This window comes from Talpa europaea, assembly GCF_964194135.1.
Source record: "Talpa europaea genome assembly, chromosome: 15".
Lineage (NCBI taxonomy): Eukaryota > Metazoa > Chordata > Mammalia > Eulipotyphla > Talpidae > Talpa > Talpa europaea.
Window position 1 is genome coordinate 36,663,551 of NC_140083.1, and position 20,897 is coordinate 36,684,447.

Here is a 20,897-nt window from a genome sequence, read left to right on the forward strand (position 1 = left end):
GGAGCTACCAATAAGAAGTTGAAGGGAAAAGTTGGATGTCTCCTGGTTCCACAAGAAGTTGAATATCCCTACTCAAACTCTAGAAAAGGCAGTCAGCAAACTTTTTCTGGAAAGGACCAGATGGTAAATATTTTAGACATTAACTCTCTGGTTAGAGTGCAAAGCTGCCATAAACAAGGTATAAACAAATAAATGTGGCTGTGATCCACTAACACTTGAGTAACAAAAACTGGTTATATGCTAGTTCTGCCCACAGCTGTGCTTCACCAGCTGTACTCTAGGCACACCAGCCTGAAACAAAGGAAGAGGAGAGCAGAGCTCAGCCCGGCTGTGGGGAAAGTCTGTGAAGATCCAGTCTGCAAAGATCCAGTCTGCAAAGGTCCAGTCTTCTTTAACATTCTGCCAGGCCTGCAAGATGCAAAGTCAGATTATACCTCCACTGAGTCACTTGCCCATCTACCTCATTCCCTACTCCTACTCAGGAGAAGTTAGAAACTGAGCAGCAAGCTGGAGGGAGAGGAGAAGAATGAGGAGAAGAGAAATAAACAGCAGCAACCACTCCTTCCTCCCAGCAAGCTTTCAGCTTGAGGTAACAGAGGGATCTCTGTCAAAGGGGGAGGTACTATGTTCCCCACCCCCATGTACACACAGCCCCCTGGACTAGCTCCTGAGAACTACGGGTGGAGCTGAGCAACCAGGTGAAGCTATTCGACATGAAAAGAAGGTGAGCTCAAGAGATATGTGGAGAAGGGCTTGCTTGCTTCTCTGCATTGGAATTCCACCAAGGACTTGGGGGACTTGCAGGAGACCAGTGGAGGAAAGACAGATAGGTAGAGTCATTGAAAGAGACATGTGGGTGAGATATGTGGGGAGGCTGACAAGGGCAGCTGATATCTTCATTTATACTTTAATTTTATGCCATTGGTCCCAGATTTCTGTGTTTGTTTGCTTGTTTAAGATTTATTTATTTATGCATACAAGAACTAGGGTATAGGCCAGAGGTGCAGGGTGGTGAGAGGATTCCCCAGAGACAGAGTGGGGAGCAGAACAGACAGATCTACTGAAATACACTGCTAAGGGGAGTAGCCGGCGGACAGGAGAGGTCTGCTGTGCCATGTGTGTCAGCTCCCTGGCCGGGGATCGAACTCGTGCTGCAGTGGCTGTGGATAGCTTCATAGTGCTGCGTCTTACCCCCTGTGCCACCAGGGAGGCCCGGCCCCAGCTTTCTGCGACCTGCTTCGGAACCCTTTTGCTACGGTTCCCTGCCGGAAGGTGCCGTAGACTTGGGGCAAGCTTTCAGGCCTCATCAGCCCTGCTGCAGACCAATGCTGTTTCACTGGGCATTTGCCCACTAGGGGATGGGTAACTGTGGATGTTTTATTCAGAATATTCCTTCTTTTCTCTCTCTGCACATTTATTCTAATAAAGTTCTTTTACACTAAGAGTACGTTTTTGTCTTTGTGCACACAGATGGCCAGACCCTTTTAGAGCAAGCAAGTTTGGGGGTCCCAGGGTACCCCTCAATCTTGTTGCAAACATAAGACAGTGCTGGGAGGGGAGAGTATGTTTGACATTAACTGCAAAGGACCAGATGGTAAATATTTTAGACATTAACATTAATTCAGACATCTTGTGCTGAACAATTTCTAAACTGAGACTATATTTCCAACTTAAAATGACAATAAGCGGGCTTGTTTATACCTAAGAGTTGGGAAACAAATCACGTCACTGGACTAACCAGGCCGTATTGCTCAAGCTCAGAAAGCCAGACTTTGAACCACAAGATTGTTTCCACAAAGAAAGTCCTTTATTAATGTGTGTTACCACATCATAGGACAATGGCAGTATTTTAAAGAAACTGTGTCCTCTAGTGGTGAATGAAGGAAGGTTATATGGGGAAGAAAGGAATGTGACAGTGAGTGTATGTGGACCAGGGTCTCCATTCTCAGGTGCAGGAAGGCACCGCAGTCTATGGGCAGACGCAGGATTATCAATGACCCTCTTGAAATAGTTGCCGCCTTCTGTGCTATAGTTTAAAATGTTCAAATAGTCCAAGGGAGTCGATCATTGATGCAGTCTCGGAGGGAACAGAAACATGGAACAGAAATATTTCATTGAATGTTAATCAATCCATTACCACAGCCCTGAGGAATGTGGCATAGTTCATTCAACTGAACATCTAGGTTTAAGGTTACAGCAGGGTTGCTGTCGCTGCCCTTGGCTTATTCCCAACCACAATGTGCCCACTGACTAACTGGAGATCTATTCTCGGGGATGAGAGACTGGTTATGTGAAATAGTTGAAAATCTCAGCTGCCAAATTGTGGAACTTTTTTTTTCAGATTTATTTTATTTATTTATGCATACAAGACCTGAGTGTAAGCCAGAGGTGCAGGGGGTGAGAGGATTCACCAGAGGCAGAGTGGGGAAGTAGAGCAGACAAATCTACTGAAATCCACTGCTGAGGGGAGCAGCAGGCAAGGCAGGAGAGGTCTGCTGCGCCCTGGGTAAGCTCCCTGGCCAGGTATCAAACTTGTGCAGTATCAAAGTCTCAGCTCATAATGCTGAGACTTACCACCTTGTGCTGCCAGGAAGGCCCCGAATTGTGGAACTTCTTGAGAAATTCCAAAGGCAGTGTTATCGGGAAGCAAAAATGTACCACTCCGAAACATATATTTTTTGCAAAAGCTTGACTTTAGGAAAGGGCTCTGAAGGCTGAGTAGAGGCTGCTTTTAATGTTTATATCTAAACTTTTCTTTGTAAAGGTCTATTCTATGAGGAACTAATCTCTCTTCCAATGAAAAGGCAGAAGTACCTTTGTTTTCCCTGGTAAATGCCCTTAATGAGTCTCTCTATTCTAGCTAAGCTACTTAAGATGCCATCTGAAGCCAAGTGGACAAGTTACTCTGTCAAGCTGGGTCTCTCCCATTTATACATGCCATGCATGTTAAAGGCATACATGTCATAGATTATTATTAAATTTCCATCTGGCTTTTTCTCTTATCAAAAAAAAAAAAAAGTCATATGGCCAAGGAAGAGAAAAATAAAGTCAGATGTTGGTTAAATCGCACTTACTTTTTCAAAATACTGACATACAAGATCATACTCAAGGACAGAAAAACATTGATTCTAAAGGGCACCTGTACCCCTATGTTTATTGCAGCACTATTTACAAAAGGTAAAACCTGAAAACAACCCAAATGCTCAAAAACAGATGACTGGATCAAGAAGATGTAGTATATATACACAATGGAATATTACTCGGCAATCAAAAAAAAACTCATGCCATTCGCAGCAAGTGGATGGAGCTAGAAGGAATTATGCTCAGTGAACTAAGCCAGAAGGAAAAAGAAAAATATAGGATGGCTTCACTTATAGCAGGAATATAGGGCAAAGAAATAAGACATCAGTGTAAAAAAAATAACAGTACAAAACACAACAAAGCAAAAACAGACAATTATAAATCAGAGACATCCTGCAGGGGAGGAGGAGGGAGAGGGATCAGAGGGAGGGATGGAGGAGCACCGGGGACTGAGGTGATGGTGCACAGGTGCCTTGGGGAAGGAAATTCTATGGGACTACACCTGAGGGGGTGGGGGGAAGCAAACATTGTTTAAAAATGAACAATGATGTAAAAAAAATAAAAAATTAATAAAAAATATTTTTTAAGTTTAAATGTTGAAGGAATAAAACTTAAGCAAATTAAAAATATCCTTTTGTAAACTTAAAAAAAAAATACTGACATACAAGATCTGACCCAAACATTTTCTTTTCTGAGTTGAGGACCCCAGCCATTAATGGAGAAACAAATGGCAATGTCATCCACTCCAATCAGTTTTCTCAAACTCTTAATACAAGAAACTCACCAAGAAGGCAACATAGCAGTATGAACACTATGGACTCACTGTCACACCCACTTCCATCAACTGCCCATTACAGAAAATTAATTATGGAAGATATTGGGAATGGAATTTCTTTGTCCTTCAATAAATATCATGACTAATTTGTCTTCCTTCAAGTAACGTGCACACACCCACTCAGATGCATTTAATTCTCCAACAGGGGCAAATTTCTAAGGGTCCTCCTGCCTCCCCAAGGGTGTTGTCACTGGGGAGAAAAGTGTACATGACACTACTGTAAGGTCTATTCATGGCCTGCCATTCAGGGCAAATGCCTAATTATAGAGGGTGCCGATCAGCTCATTAGTGGCTCTTGAACCACTCACAGCCTGCTGAGTGCCCACTGAGCCAGCCATTCCTCCCACTCTGTGCTGAATGGAGACCAGGGAGCTTTAGCAGGAAGGAATCAGCTGGGAGCACTTGAGTGGAAAGCTTTATTCATTCTCAGCTTTTAGACCAACAAAGACAGTCTGAGGATCTATCTGGTTTTTGTTAATGATACAAAAGAAGTTTTTGTTTGTTTTGTTTTCTGTTTTCTAAGCTAAAAGTGCTTTAAAAGAAACAGTGTCATCATCTCTTAATCTTAGTGACTATTTTCTGTGCACGTTACAACCTAAAATGTCTAACTCATATTGCAACCACACTTCCCAAAACAACTCCCAGGGCTCTGCTGTTTCCAGAGACAACCTTTGTTATTTTTTTAATAATGGGTAACTATTTAATTGTGGTTGTTGTCAGTTTTTGGCTAGGCATTTACTTCTTTGCCCTTGATCACAAAGAAGAAAAAACTAAGAAGTTTTTTTCTTAGCCTATAAGCTGCCCCCAGGGACATGGATAGTGTACACATCTAATTCCTATAGTTCTTAGCCTGGTGTCATCCATATCATATTTACTGCAATAATTTTTCTTCCTTTAAAATTCATTCACATTCACCCTAAAAGAGTGATGGGAAGAAAGAGAGAGATAAGGTTTATGATTATATCAATCTTGGTTGACTGCAATTACTTTGTTTTTGAGAATTTTAGCTTCATATATTACCAATTATTCATCTAAAGTTAAAGTTAATTAGGATCTACACCTCACATTTTTCTTTTTTTTTTTTCAGTGACTCATTGTCTTTAAGAATAAAAGACTCTTCATTAAGATTAGAGTTTTATCTTCAAAGGGGTGAATTATGTAGAAGATTGTCACAGTGCTATTTTCAGATTTGGGTTGTAAATATCATTTTTAATGAAAGAAATGTTAGGTAAGTATTCAGTCTCACACTATTCAGTCAACATTTCTTTCCTCATTTTCGTTCAGTAAATACTTATGGAGAGTATAAGTATTGGCGAAATGCCCTAGACACTTGAATATAACAATGAATAAGACAAGGGCAAGAATATTAGAGGGTGATGAAAAGTTATGCAGAGATGGAAAGTGGGATGATGAGTGACTATAGGTTTAATTTGGGTGAACTAGGAAAGGCCTACCTGAGAAAGTGAATAAAGTTAAAATGGATATGAGAAATAGTCGTGCAAAGAGGGAAAGAAGTATTAACGCAAAGCACCAACCGTAGGAACAAATCTCAAGAGACAGAAAAGGCTTGTGGGTAACATGAATTTACTAAGTGATGAACACAGAGAAGGTGGTAAGGATTAAATGATGAGGGTTTTCCAAGAAGGAATAAGGACTTATGATTCTATTCTAAATTTAACACAAAGTCACATGGGGTGGGTGTTTAAGTCAAGAGACTAACATAACCATAACCTACTCTACATTTTTAAATGTTGTGTTTTGTCTGCTGTACGACGAATGGATTGTTACGGGACAAGAATGCAAAGTCAATATGGAAACTCATAGTTCTCCAGGCAAGAGATGGTGGTACCTTGGTTCGGGTGGAAGTGAAGATGGAGAGAAGTGCAAGAATTCAGGATAGAATGTGTAGTAGAATTCACCTGTGATGGATTTAGCACTAGGGATATAGAGGAAAGAAGAGTAATGCCTAAGGCCTCCCTGGTGGCGCAAGTGGTTAAGCACTGCACTATGAAGCAATTCACAGCCCCTGCAGCATGAGTTCCATCCCCAGCCAGGGAGAAACCCACATGGCGCAGCAGATCTCTCCTGTCTCGCCCATTGCTCCCTCCCCTCAGCAGTGTACTTTGGTCCATCTGCCTGTTCTGTTCCCCACTCTGTCTCTGGTAAATCCTTTCACCCCCTGCATCTCTGGCCTGACCCCAGCTCTTGTATGCATAAATAAAAAACCTTTAAAAAAAAAAAAAGAAGAGTAATGCCTAGATTTTTGTCTTGAGGATGCCCTGTTTGGAAGAAGCCCCTCTGTCAAAGAAGAGAATAAGGCCAATATAAAAAGAGGACTGAGATCACTATCAGAGTATTAACAATAGAATCTAACATGCCTGTGGTCTTCTATGCCAGACTTCCTAGTGCTATAAGCCCCAGACTTCCCTTTATATCATATATGTCTGAAATAAGCTCTGTCACTTGCAACCCAAAGAGTTATGACTAATACATCCAAGTTGGAATTTCAGACTTAAAAAAAAAAATAAATCTCCACTGATGATTTAATCAGGTGTTTGTTTTTTTTTTTTAAATGTGGGGTTTTAGGACTATTGGTTTGCACAGACTGTTTCAGAGAGATAAGAACCTGCTAAAAGGAAGCCCAGCTGGCAAGAATTTCATAATTTACTTCCTGGAGATCAAAGAAAGACTCCCATTTCCCTGCCCCCCAATTGATGCTCCGTGGGTACACCCCATGCAGTCACACCAGTTGTTTAATATCAGACTCCAGTCTGATAAATTATGTCCACATCTTCTGATTGGTAAGTATGTTGATTATCCCCCCTGCCTGTCCCTGTGTTGAAATATATTTTTAATAAAGTGAAATTGATTAGAAATATTTTAGAGTACTCTGTTCTGCCTGCCTGTGAGGCATAATCTCAATTATTTCCACCCTGCATATCAAGAAACAGCAGACATCAATTTGCCCATGACCTGGGTGAATTGCTCCTCAGGAGAGGAACTAACTTCACTTGCTCTTCTCCTTTGACCTAGTCATGATGAAATAATCAGAACAGTCAGGCAGAATGCAAATGACAGTAACATCCAGACCATCAAAGACACCAATAGGGAGCCGACCTCTGGTCACAAGATGCCAGAAACGGACAGGCAGGGTGGGAATCACGAAGATGCCATGGAGAAAATGGCGATACACAAACTGTGAGAATAATGTCAAAAAATGTACAAGGTACTGTTGCATGGACTCATATTACCAACAAAATCCAGGAAATCAGGATTTGTGGAATACACCACCCAAAAAGATGGGGACTCACCCCCAACCCCCCAAAGACCTCCCCTACCACTGGCTACTGCTCAAAATTTAACTATACTATACAAATTCATTTCATTAATCTAAAGAAATAATCAAGCAAATGGACCCTCATTGAAGCTTTATTTATAATAGCAATAATTCAAAACAACCTCGTGTTAAGACTTAGCCAGCTTCCTCTCACTGGCTATAAGAGTTAGTGCCCTTCCCTGGGCTATTGTAAGTCACTACTCGAGCTGCGTCCTGTGCCATATCTACGAGGGAATCCCAGGACAATCATTGTTCTAGCTGAGAACATTGTTATTTTGATCGAAATCAGAGTTCTTTTCATCAGAAAGAAGTGCAGCAACAGCAGCTAAAATATCTATACTTTGGGTTAAGTCATGAAAGTTACAGCCAGAGGGGAAACTACTTCAGTAGTGATCAGAAAAAATGAAACTGGAAATTGTTTGGTAAATGTCCTAGAAACCGTAAATGAAAAAATAAAAGCGTGCCGAAGAAATAATAGGCTCACAAATGGGCAAGCATGAGTGTGAGATGTATCATCTTGTCCACGTGTACAAAATTTAGGATATAGAAGAAAGCATTACCAATAATTAGCGGTGTTCAAAATCTTGCTGCTATATTATTTGTAATACTTCACATTTTTCACTTGAAGCATCATATTATATACATGTACTTTGGTTAAAAATTTACTGGATCAAGAAGATGTGGTACATATATACCATGGAATATTACTCAGCATTCAAAAAAGATAAACACATGCAATTTGCAGCAACATGGATGGCGCTGGAAGGGATCATGCTCAGCGAAATAAGCCAAAAAGAAAAAGAAAAATACCGGATGGTCTCACTCATAGCAGGAATCTAGAAAACTTAAATAAGGGACCAGGAAAATGAATAACTATAAGAAAGTGAAAATCAAAATCAACAAAAACTATGAACCAGAGACACTTTTAGGGGGGCGGGGGCGGGAGGGGAGGGATTGGGGTCAGAATGGGGGGGCTGCAATTGTATGGGGAATATAACAATAAAATTTATTTAAAAAAAATTTGTTTTCTTTTTTCTTCTAGGGTGGAATTAATTTTTTCTAATTGAGATAAAATTGGTTTTCAGCACTACATAGGTTGTCACATTCTCCATAGCATTTGCTTCCTTCAAATCTCTTCCCTCCGATCCCAGTTCCAGCAAGGAGGTGACTTTTTCTTTATCTCTCTCACCCCTCTCACCTTCTCTAACATCCCAAATTGAACCTGCTCTTTCAGTAGGATCCCCATGCCCTTTTTGACCTTTAAGGGGTTTTTGAGCCTCTGCAACTCTGTTATCCTGCTGAGTATACACCCAGGCCTGGAAGCTGTTCTGCCAACCAAATGTCTTTCCTCTTTCCTTGGGGGTGGAAAGGAAGCAACGAGACTATTTATATTTACATAACAATAACTGTCTCCAGTGGAGCTGTAACATGATGCAGTGTGGGATAAGGGCAGACACAAGTTTGAAGGTACGAAGGGGGCATCTGGAAGAGTGTGAGCCCTAGTTTCTATTTGTGAGGATTAGTCAAGTTTCATGGGCCAATGGGTGGAAACCAGCTGAAAGCTGACACATCAGTCATTTGAGTACATGAATGCTGACCACCACATAGATGTGAGATGGGAACTTGCCATACCAGCCCTCCCTAATAACCTGCTGCAAAGCCAGAACCATTTTCATCTACACTTTCTCCCAAATAACCCAGTACTTTGCTGAGAGACAGGACCAGGGTTGTTGTGCGCTAGCCACAACGGGTCAGCACAAAGAATTTTCACTGGTGGCCTCACAACCTACCTGGGCAGAGAAGACCTACCACAGCCAGCTTAAGACTGCCTCTCCTTAGAGAGGTCTGGCTGAAAAGATGCCCTTTGACTGGCCCATGGGAACATGGACTCAGGAGGAATACAACCATTCCCAGAACTGATAAGATTGGCTCACGGAACTAAAATCTGCAACCATGTGTGAGCTTTTATGCTGCACACCTGACTTTTTTCTGGGAGTCTGAAATTTTTCTGTATGCTAGAGAAAGTATTACTAAATAAAACTCGGGGCACTGAGTTTCTTATGAACTTTGCTGGTAGTAGCTCACTGATGGAGAAATCAAGTATAACTTGTGGCCCTCCATGGGGAAGGCTCTTGGAAGTTTGGGCCTGATTTCCTCACACTTCACTCTATGCACAGTTTCTCTTTGCCAATTTTGCATTGCATCATTTTCCTGCAATAAATGATAACCATGAGGACAATGTGCTGAGTCCTGAGAATCCTCATAAAAATCATTGGTCCTGGGACTCTTGACACAGGACCCTCCATCTTCTGCAGTCTCTTCTCCTTATACTTCTGCTCTTGCTCACTGGATCCCTTCTGTTCCCTAAACAATCCAAGTGCCTTCCTGCCTCAGGGCATTTGCATGTACTAACCTCTACCTGGAATGCTCTTTTGTATCTCCTTATGGCTCATGTTTCAGGTCTCAGTATATATGTGATCTCCTCAGAGCCTTTCCTGCAAACCATCACTGTAATATATCTCTCATATCACATTTATTTGCTATCTACAATTGTCAATCAATAATTATCTTGTTTACAATTGGGCTACATTTCCATGGGGTCTGAGATCTCTCGCTCTTGCTCACACTATATCACTAAAATTTAGGACATAATATGCAAAATATTGACAATCAATTTGATTTTAAAAGAAAATATGTTGTTATTAATTCACTTCTCCGTTAGGGATAAAAAAAGAAATATGTTATTGGAAATTCATCACTGATAAAATTTCAACAACTAGATAAAACAAACTAAACAAAAAACATCTAGGATGACTGGATCAAGAAGATGTGGTCCATATATACCATGGAATATTACTCAGCATTCAAAAAAGATAAACACATGCAATTTGCAGCAACATGGATGGCGCTGGAAGGGATCATGCTCAGCGAAATAAGCCAAAAAGAAAAAGAAAAATACCGGATGGTCTCACTCATAGCAGGAATCTAGAAAACTTAAATAAGGGACCAGGAAAATGAATAACTATAAGAAAGTGAAAATCAAAATCAACAAAAAACTATGAACCAGAGACACTTTTAGGGGGGCGGGGGCGGGAGGGGAGGGATTGGGGTCAGAATGGGGGGGCTGCAATTGTATGGGGAATATAACAATAAAATTAAAAAAATAAATAAATAAATTAAAAAAAAAAGAAAAATATATTCAAAAAAAAAAAAACATCTAGGACACAGAAAATTTAATTTGTGTCAATACACAGAGCAAATAAATGCACCCCTCATTCACATCAAAATATTCAAAGAAGAGGAGAGGGTTCTTATAAACCCATTCCAGCATCTTCCACTCTATTGGAAATCCATTTTACATCCAACAGGATTCTTTTGTGAAAAAATAGTAAAGAAAGACCTGTTGTTCTTTGTGTGTTGTATCATTTCACTGCCAAGTTAGCAATTCTCACAGGACCCTGCAAACATTTCAGCCCCTGTTCAAACAGCTGGGATGTAATTGACCTAAATGCAAGTTCCTGTGAAAGACCCGGGAAATTAGTGATGATCCCGCTGGCTGGTGGTGAGAACTCAGGTTCTGGCGAGGCAGTGCTCTCTGTCAACTTATCTAAGAACACTTACTCCCCAGTGACCTTCTCCTATGTTATTTATTTATGAGAGTTATAAAACGCATGCCTAGGGCTGAGCAATAAAAAAAAAGTTTAAATTTTTGAAAATTAATTGCTCTATAAAACACAAAATAATGTTGCCAAAATAGGAAATGAACAGAAGTATGACTAGCCTTTCCAATGACTTCCTCTCTGCCAATAGCTCTTGACCAAATGGACCTAGCCCTCTAGTCTAGAAACTGTCACTTTTAACTGCTGTTGAGTGAAAAAAGCAGAAAAGGTCAAAGGCAAAGTCTTCCTCTGAACGCACTGTCATTTGAGGAATCCTTCATGATCAAAGTTCAAAGCCAGAAGGCTTCAATGAAGTACTACAACTCATTTAGCTATCAAAAGACTTTATTTTTCAAAGAGAGGGGTGAATCATAGGGCTAGAAAGAGGTCTGATCTTGCCTTACACTTGGTTGTGAGAGAGCAGAGGAAATCTGCTAGATGAATTGTATTTTGTCTTTGGCCTTGACCTGAACCAGACTAACCTTTCAAGCAGTCTCTCCTACCATTTCCCCACATATCTGATAACTTCCATCATATTGAAATCTTCCCCATTACTTATATATACTGTGTTCATTTACATCCCTGGGTCTTTATCCAAGGCTTTTCCTCTGTTTGTATATCTGTCTCCTTTCCCATCTAGAAAAAAACTACTCATTCTCTAAGAATCTGCTCTGATACTATTTCCTTGGTAAAACTTTCCCAAATAGTGGCTCCCTCTTTTGGACTCCTACTGCGGTTTGGAGAACCCTTGGTACAACACTTAGGGCATTATGTTTTAATTATTTGTTTCTTTCTCACCAGGCTGTGAGTTCTCTGAGGCAGCCGACTGCAATGTCTTTGTATCTTTACAGTTTGGTAGCTTCAGAAACGTCCATTGACTGGTCAGAGAGAGAACTGAGCATTCAGGTGCTTGATGCTTAAGTTCTAACCTCTGGATTATGGAGATAAAGAAAATTAAATGTAATATTTTAGAAATCTTTCCATTTATAGCATTCTCAAAGGTTTACTCCAGAAATTTTTCAGGAATTTTATATAGCAAAGAAAGCATCAAGTCTATCCTAGCTTCCTTTAAATACAAACAAGCTGTGTATAAAAATCTTCTTCCCTACAAGGGTTTTAGAGCCTACACTCCATTAATATTGTACATCTTAGGATGTATAATACCTAGAAAAATAGTGGGCAAATTAATGCCCAAACCTTACAGAAGATTGTTTATAGAAAAATTAGCTAATGAGGTCCAGCACCATAAGAACAGAAGTATCACATGCTGCTCTATGGACAGGAATTTATTTACAGCTCAAGGAAGACGTTTTCCCATGTTGTAGGGTGGCTTGGGGATATATTGTCCCTGTTTAGCTGCCATGACATTTCCTGACTATCGGTGGCTGCAGAGGCCTTTCTAAGCTCCAGCAGAGAGAATCTTGACCCTAATTTCCCTCCTCTACTCAGGGGCAGATTTCTTGGGGCACAGGATTAATAGGCTTAAAGGACAAGGTTTATTGAAAGAGAAAAGCACAGAAAAAGCATGATGACAAAAACACATCTAGACTGCCTGTCGCTTCCCATAGAAATCAGGCAGGTAAGTTCAAGGAGACTAAGGACCCTCAGAGCCCAGGAGTGTGAAAAGGCCCATGGCAGCTGCAAGACTGAAATCGCAGGGAAATGTAATAGGCTGTTCCCCTTCCTCTTCTCCACCTCCTTTGGCAGCCGCCTCTGCTCCTCTGCTCATGTCTAGGTCACAGCACCCCCATTTTCCAAAGCAGAGGTGACTCTCAAATTGGTGTCTGCATCTTGCTCCAATTGCAGGTGATTCCTATATACAACTGAACAAACTGCCAAGCAGCTCTATGTATCCTAGCTATATTTTAAATTTCTCCCCTCCATCCTCACCGTTTCTATACATTTTGTTTTTGAACATATTTTCAAAACACCTCCAAGAAATTTTTTTCATTTTCATTTTTATATTTTTACATTGTTGTTCATTTTTGTACAATGTTTGCTTTCTCCACTCACGGGTTGTCTCCATAAAGTTACCCCCACCAAGACACCTGTGACCCATCGCCACAGATGCTTGTGCTCTTCCTCCTTCTCCCTTTCTGAATGTCTCTGGTTTATAGTTTGTTTGCCTGCTAGTTTTGTCTTTTTTTTTGGTGGTGATGGTGGGGGAATCCTTTATATGATTTCCCTATGTTCCTCCTATAAGTGAAACCATCTGATATTTTTCTTTCTTTCTGACTCATTTCACTGAGCATGATCCCTTCCAGCTCCATCCATGTTGCTGTGAAAGGTATAAGTTTATCTTTCTTTGATTGCTGAGTAGTATTCTATTGTGTATGGAATGTATACCACACCATTGTGTATATACACCACATCTTCTTGATCCAGTCATCTGTCTGGGGGCATTTAGGTTTCTATATCTTACCTATTGTAAGTAGTGCTGCAGTAAACATAGGAATGCAGGTTTCCTTTAGAATTAATGTTTTTCTGTCCTTTGGGTATATTCCTAGAAGTGGAATTGCTGGGTTATATGGTAGATCCATTTTTAATAAGTTGAGGGTCCTCCACACAGCTTTCCATAGTGATTGGATCAGTTTACATTCCCACCAGAAATGTAAAATGGTTCCTTTTACTCCACCTCCTCGCCAGCATTGGTTGTTGTTAGTTTCTTGAATGTGGGCCATTCTTATTGGTGTGAGGTGATATCTTATTGTGATTTTGATTTGCATTTCCCTGGTTACAAGTGATGTTGAACATTTTTTCACGTGCCTGTTGTCATCTGCATTTCCTCTTCAGAGAAGTGACTTTTTAGCTCTTCTGCCCACCTTTTGACTGGATTTTTATTTTGTTTTTCTTGACTTGTGTAAGCTCTTTGTAGATCTTTGATATCAGTCCCTGATCAGTTTTGTGGAGTGCAAATATTTTCTTCCAATCTGTGGGGTGTCTCTTCATCTTGATTATTGTCTCTTTTGCTTTACAAAAGTTTTTAGTTTGATGTAGTCCCAGCTGTTTGTCTTTTCCTTCATTATCTTTGCTTCAGGGGATGAATCTTTAAAGATGTTACTGAGGGCCTCCCCGGTGGTGCAGCGGTTGGGCGCTGGGTTGCGAAGCTGCCCGCGGCCTCTGCAGCACCGGTTCGATCCCCGGCTGCTGCCCGGCCACCGGAGGAGGGTCACACATGGCGCGCAGACCTCTCCTGCCGCCCGCTGCTCCCCTCAGCAGTGTACTTCGGTCCTTCTGCCTGCACTGCTCCCCGCTCTAGCTCTGGTGAATTCTCTCACCCTCCCGTGCTTCTGACTGTACCCAGTGCGTGTATGAACAAAAAAAACCAAAATAAATAAATAAATAAATAAATAAGCATGCCTCTATAAAAAATAAATAAATAAATAAAAATAAAGATGTTTCTGAGATGCATGACATGGAGTGTTTTGTCTATGTTTTCTTCTATATACTGCAGGGCTTCAGGTCTTACATTCAGGTCTTTTTTCCGTTTTGAGTTCATTTTTGTGTATGGTTGGAGGTAGTGTCTAGTTTCATTCTTTTGCATCTAGCAGTCTAGTTTTCCTAGCATCATTTATTGATGAGATTGTCCTTGTTCCAGTGCATATTCTTTACTCCTTTGTCATAGATCAGTTGTCCATATATGTGTGGCTTTATGTCCAGGAAAATTTTAAAATAGCTCAGACTAAGAAAACATATTTTAGATATTGGTTATTGTGATTAACAAAACCAAATGTTCTCAATTAAATTACTGAAATTGATTCAAGATGAGGACATTTTAACTGAGAGGACTATTTATATGCACCAGATACAGTATGAGTCACTTTAAGTGTAGCCTGTTTGGCTTTATTAGATTCACAGATAAATATCACACACAACAATAGCTAAAAGAATGTCGATTTAACTATCAGATTGCCTTCTCCCATCTGCAGTTTGCATCATTAATCACAGTCATATATAAAGCTCAAAAATACAAATGCACAGAAATTACTATGTTCTTCTAAAGAAATTTATTTCTTAAATTACATTTTTATTCATGCTGCAAGTTATTTTTATTCCTTCAAAACATAGAATTATAAGACCGGAAGGAGACCTACTTATCATCTTGGAGGTTTGTTTTTTTTTTTTTACCTTTTTTAAACAAAGAAATATGTTTTCCTCAAAAAAGTAGTCCAACAAATAAAAGCTTCTCCATGGCCAATTTAGACATTCATGTCTTTGGGGCCTCCTCCCCTCCTTGCTTTTTCCAGCCCTCAGCCCAAGAACTCCTCAGTGAAGGTTATGGAAATGCTGGGCTGTACTCAGGACAGTTCAAAAGCCACAAATCTGGAAAGAACCTCTTATTTCATAGTTAAGAAAATAATCCAAGAGAGGATAAATATTTTCTTAAAGTGACACGATCAGCTAGTTGCTAGCCTGGAATTAAAACTCAGGTGTCTATAACAACAGACTAATTCCAATTAGTGGCCAGGTCTCCCTTGAGAAGACTACTGGGAAGCAAGCTTTTTACAACTGGGTAAGAAAGACATAATCCACTGCCTCCTTTATTGCCTATGATAGAAGTCATTTTTTATTATATAATTATGTACAACAGATAGTGAAGTGAACATCTGTTTCCTATCAAATACTATAATCGTGGGGTTTCTCCTGTTAAAAACAGAACTGCTACATTATTCACAATAGCCTAGACAGGGAAGCAACCTAAGTCTCTCTGGATAGATGAATGGATAAAGAAGATGTAAATATACACAATGGAATACTATTAGGAGAAAGAAGGAAATCCTTACATTTGCAACAACATAGGTGGATCTGGAAAGCATTATTCTAAGTAAAATAAGCCAGACAAAGACAAATATCTCACCTATCACTATAAGTAGAATCTTTAAAAAAAAAAAAAAAAGGTCAAACTCATAGAAACAGAGATTAGGAAAGCAGTTGTCAGTCCCAGGGGCATGTGGGGGGCGGAGGGGAGGCGATGATATGGGTGTATAGGGAGAGGTTGGTAAAAGGAGACAACAAACTTTCAGTTATAAGATGAATAAGGTCAAAGGTTCTAAGGTAAAACATGGAAACTGCAATCAGTAACATGGTATTATATAATTGAAATTTGCTAACAGAGTAAAGCTTAAATGCTCTCACCAGAAAAAAAAAAAAAAGTATATGTGAGATAATGAATGTGTTAGTTAACTAAATGAGGAAAATTTTTTCACAATGTATACACAATGTATACACCATGATGTCACAAATTTTATATGTCAATTACAACTCAATAACCTGAAATATTTTAACAGAACTGCTGTTCCATTTAATCTATAGCCATGTATCTCCATCAAATACAACATGTTGGTTGTCCAGTTTGTAACATAAACAAGTAATGATCACAAAGCAATTTTTAAAAATTTTTTAAAGATTTATTTATGCATACAAGAACTGGGGTACAAGCCAGAGGTGTGGGGGTGAGAGGATTCACCAGAGACAGAGTGGGGAGCAGAACAGGCAGATTGACTGAAATACACTGCTGAGAGCAGCAGCGGGCGAGACAGGAGAGGTCTGCTGTGCCATGTGGGTAGTTCCCTGGCCGGGGATCAAAATAGTGCTGCAGTGGCTATGGACAGCCTCATAGGTTAGATCTCAACACCTTGCGCCACCAGGGAGGCTCAACACAAAGCAATTTTAAAATACAAAATGTTGCATAATTTAGACTTAAGAAAAAAGCCATTCTCTATAAGTCAGAACATGAAGTAGTGACTCTTGATTCCTCAACTCTGCACATCTCTCTGTATCAAGTGCAAGATAGCACAGATGCAATATCCCACCTAAAATAGGCCAGTGTTTTCTTTCATAAGATAAAAAACATGGTTCAAAATTGAAATGACTTTCAAGAATGGTTGCTGACTATAAAGCTTATTTGTTTTTTGCAGTAAGCTTGCTTTTTCTTTCCTTTTTATCAACCCTGAATTTAAGATAATCATTTCCTGTTATTGGTAATTTTACTTTTCCTAGAAAAAAAGAAAAAAGGAGACAAGGTATTTCCAGTATAGCATAAAGTGATCCAGCTAATTAAATGCTGCAAGAGCCAAGTGACAGATTAGCCTTTCATCCCATTAGCCCACACGCATAAATTGAAGTCATAAACATTTAGTAAGTTCTTTGTCATTTATTTTAATGCTTTTTAAATGTTCTAAGGAGAAAAATTTATGATGTGTTTCTATAGCATTCTGGTTATGAAGGTTCTATTCATCAATAACTAATTTATTTCTATAATGGAATACCCGTTTACAAAGACTGCTTCTCATAACAAATGTGAGGAATTAATGGAGGAGTCCCTAATTACTGAATAGTACAGCCTGGAATATATATAAGTAGTTACTGAAAAAATTATATGTGCTGAATCTGCAAAAAGCATTGTAAGGAGAAAAAAAGCTTTAGGTATTTGAGGGAAGAAAAGTATTTTTTAAAGTCACACAAATTTCAAATTTTACCATAAAGAAAAAAAATTTACTACCCACTTATTAAAAACCTAATTCCAGTCCAAAGAATTTAGCACCATCCCCAGCAAGACTATAATAATAGGTTTTCATGAATTACTAGTATATGGCTATTGTGTAAAAATAACTGACTCTACAGTGTACCTGCTTGAGGATTTACATTAGTAAATCTATGAAGCCAAATATAGTCACTTTAGTCTAACATAATTCTGAATTTTCAATATCACCAGCAATTTTCCAAAATTAGTACAATAACCTGTCATTGGATTACTAAAAATATTCTATTAGAAATAAAAATTAGGGGCCTCCCTGGTGGTACAAGAGGTTAAATTGCAGCACCATGAAGCTATCCGCAGCCACTGCAGCATAAGTTCAATCCCTGGCCAGGGAGCTACCCACATGGCGCAGCAGACCTCTCCTGTCTCACCCATGCTCCCCTCAGCAGTGTATTTCAGTCAGTCTGCCTGTTCTGCTCACCACTGTCTCCAGCGAATCCTCTCCCCTCGCTCCCACCTCTGGCCTATACCCCAGCTCTTGTTTGCATAAATAAATCATAAATCTTTTTTAAAAAAAAAGAAATAAAAATTAAAAGTAATTTTAAATTCTTGGACCCATTTTCTATGGCTACATTGTCTCAGCTTTGTCCCAGCTAAGTTACACTGGATGTTACATTACAGTACCTGGTTTATATTTATAAGGTGGTTGAAACTGAAGAACATTTTTCTTTTCAATCGCAAATGGTGATCACATAACTGACCACACAATTTCTTCACTGTAACCACCTAACTCAGGTTTATTTCAGACTTTATGTGGCCAAGGGAGCCTAACCAAAGGTAAAAAATGTAACCTTGTCATGTCTTATAGAATATTGAGTGTATATAATTCTCAACATTCCCTTATATTTCAAAGACCACCCACTCTCAGGCAACATAGAAGTTACTAGGAAGTTCCATTAAGGAAGGCAATCCCTTCTCAACCTCTTCTAAAATGAATTTACTGAAAGAGGTGCACCGAAAAGAGGTGAATCATCTTGAACAACAGGCGTAAGATTCAAGGCCCCTCTCTGGCCTGTTCTTTAAAACAATTTTAGCTCAAACAGGGCACTGTGGTGATGGTGCACGGGTGCATTGGTGAAGGAAATTCTATGAGGACTACACCTGAGGGGGGAGGGGAGTAAGCATTGTTTAAAAATGAACAATGATGGGCCTCCCCAGTGGCGCAGCGGTTGAGTGCTGGGTTGCGAAGCTGCCCGCGGCCTCTGCGGCGCCGGTTCAATCCCCGGCTGCTCCCCGGCCACCGGAGGAGGGTCCCACATGGCGCGCAGACCTCTCCTGCCGCCCGCTGCTCCCCTCAGCAGTGTACTTCGGTCCTTCTGCCTGCTCTGCCTCCCGCTCTGGTGAATTCTCTCACCCTCCCGCGCTTCTGACTGTACCCAGTGCATGTATAAACAAACAAACAAATAAATAAATAAAAACATGCCTCTATAAAAAAAAAAAAATTTAAAAAAAAAAAATGAACAATGATAAAAAATATATAAATGAAAAATTAAAAAAGAAAACAAAAAACAATTTCAGCTCAAGCTTTCATCACGTAACACCTACAATACCTATAGTGGAAACTGAATACTATCGAAAGAGCAGAAGGTGGGTAAGATAGAACCTTCCACCTAAAGAAGCAATCAGTTCTATAGAGGAGACAAGATAATTCCAATGACACATTGCAGTGGGGGAGTGAAGTGCTACATAGAGTAAACCTCTCCCTTTTTATTGATCATCATTTGGGGAGATTTTTTAAGTCAACTCTTGATTATTAATATATTTTCTGTAATGAAAATTTAACTATGCATCAATATAATCTGTTTTGTGAAGGTTTAAAAAAAAAATGTTTAAATGCTGTTGATGGTTGGTTTGAACGACCCAGAGGGAACATGTGTGAGACCACCTGAGAGTGTTGGTAGAAGCTTTCCCATTCTGTCCTTTTCAACTGTAATGTCCTCTGTCAACTGGCAAGTTTAAAAGGATTTTTCTCTTAATATCTGTAATGTAATGCAAAAGACCCAAAAGTGAAGTCTTCCACGAACTGAACTCGAAGAACTTGTGAAGTTTTCACTACGATCGAGCACTGGAACTGCAATGATTGCAAAAAGCAAGACTTTAATTTTTAAATGTCACATAGGTTTCTGATGTTTATACAAACATCAGAGATATTTAGCATTTCTTATTTCAGCCACTTACTCTGTGTCTTACTTAATGTCTAAGTTTTATCTGTGATAAGGGAATAATAATTCTTACTCTGTGGGTCATTGCAGAGATTAAATACATCTAAAGTTTTGATCATACTCCTTAGTACAGAGAAAGTCAATATATGATATCTATTAAGACTAAAACTACTTGCCTCAAATTAATCTAACTACCCTACTTCATTAAATGAGGTAGGTGTTCTCACAATGAATGCTTAAATACATAAATAATCCTGCTCCATGAACATACAGATGAATTAATCCTCTGGGTCAGAATGGCCAGGCTGCCCCAGTGGGGATGAAGATAGCCAACATGCCCAAGATTATTCAACAACAAAGGAATTTCATAGATGTAACTAAGATTACAGATTTTATAAAGATTTATTTATTTATACAAGCATTGGGTATAGCCAGAAGTGCAGGAGGGTGAGAGAATTCACCATAGCCAAGCGGGGAACAGAACAGGCAGACTGACAAAATACACTCCTGAGGGGAGTAGCGGGTGGCAGGAGAGGTCTGAGCGCCATGTGGGACCCTCGCCGGTGGCCGGGGATTGAACCGGCACTGCAGAGGCTGCAGGCAGCTTTGCAACCCAGCGCTCAACCGCTGCACCACCAGGGGAGGCCCTAAGATTACAGATTTTATTTTTTTTCCCCCAGACATAGAATGTGATTTATTTTATTTTATTTTATTTTATATATAATAAATTTTATTTTTATATTCCCCATACAATTGCAACCCCCTTATTTTGACCCCAGTCCCTCCCCTCCTGCCCCCTACACCCCATAGAGTGTCTCTAGTTCATAGTTTTTTGTTGATTTTGATTTTCACTTTCTTATAGTTATTCATTTTCCTGGTACCTTATTTAAGTTTTCTGGATTCCTGCTATGAGTGAGACCATCCAGTATTTTTCTTTTTCTTTCTGGCTTATTTTGCTGAGCATGATCCCTTCCAGCGCCATCCATATTGCTGCAAATTGCATGTGTTTATCTTTTTTGAATGCTGAGTAATATTCCATGGTGTATATGTACCACATCTTCTTGATCCAGTCATCTATTTTTGGGCATTTGGGTTGTTTCCAAAGCTTAGCTATTGTAAACAGTGCTGCTATAAACATAGGGGTAATTTTAAAGCAGGGAGGTAATCTGGGATTTTCTGGATGAGTCCATCCTAATCACTTGATATTCTCTGGAGGCTTTCAAAACAATGAAGCACCAGAAGATAAAGAAAAGATGAAACAAGTAGGAGAGGAGTTCTGTGA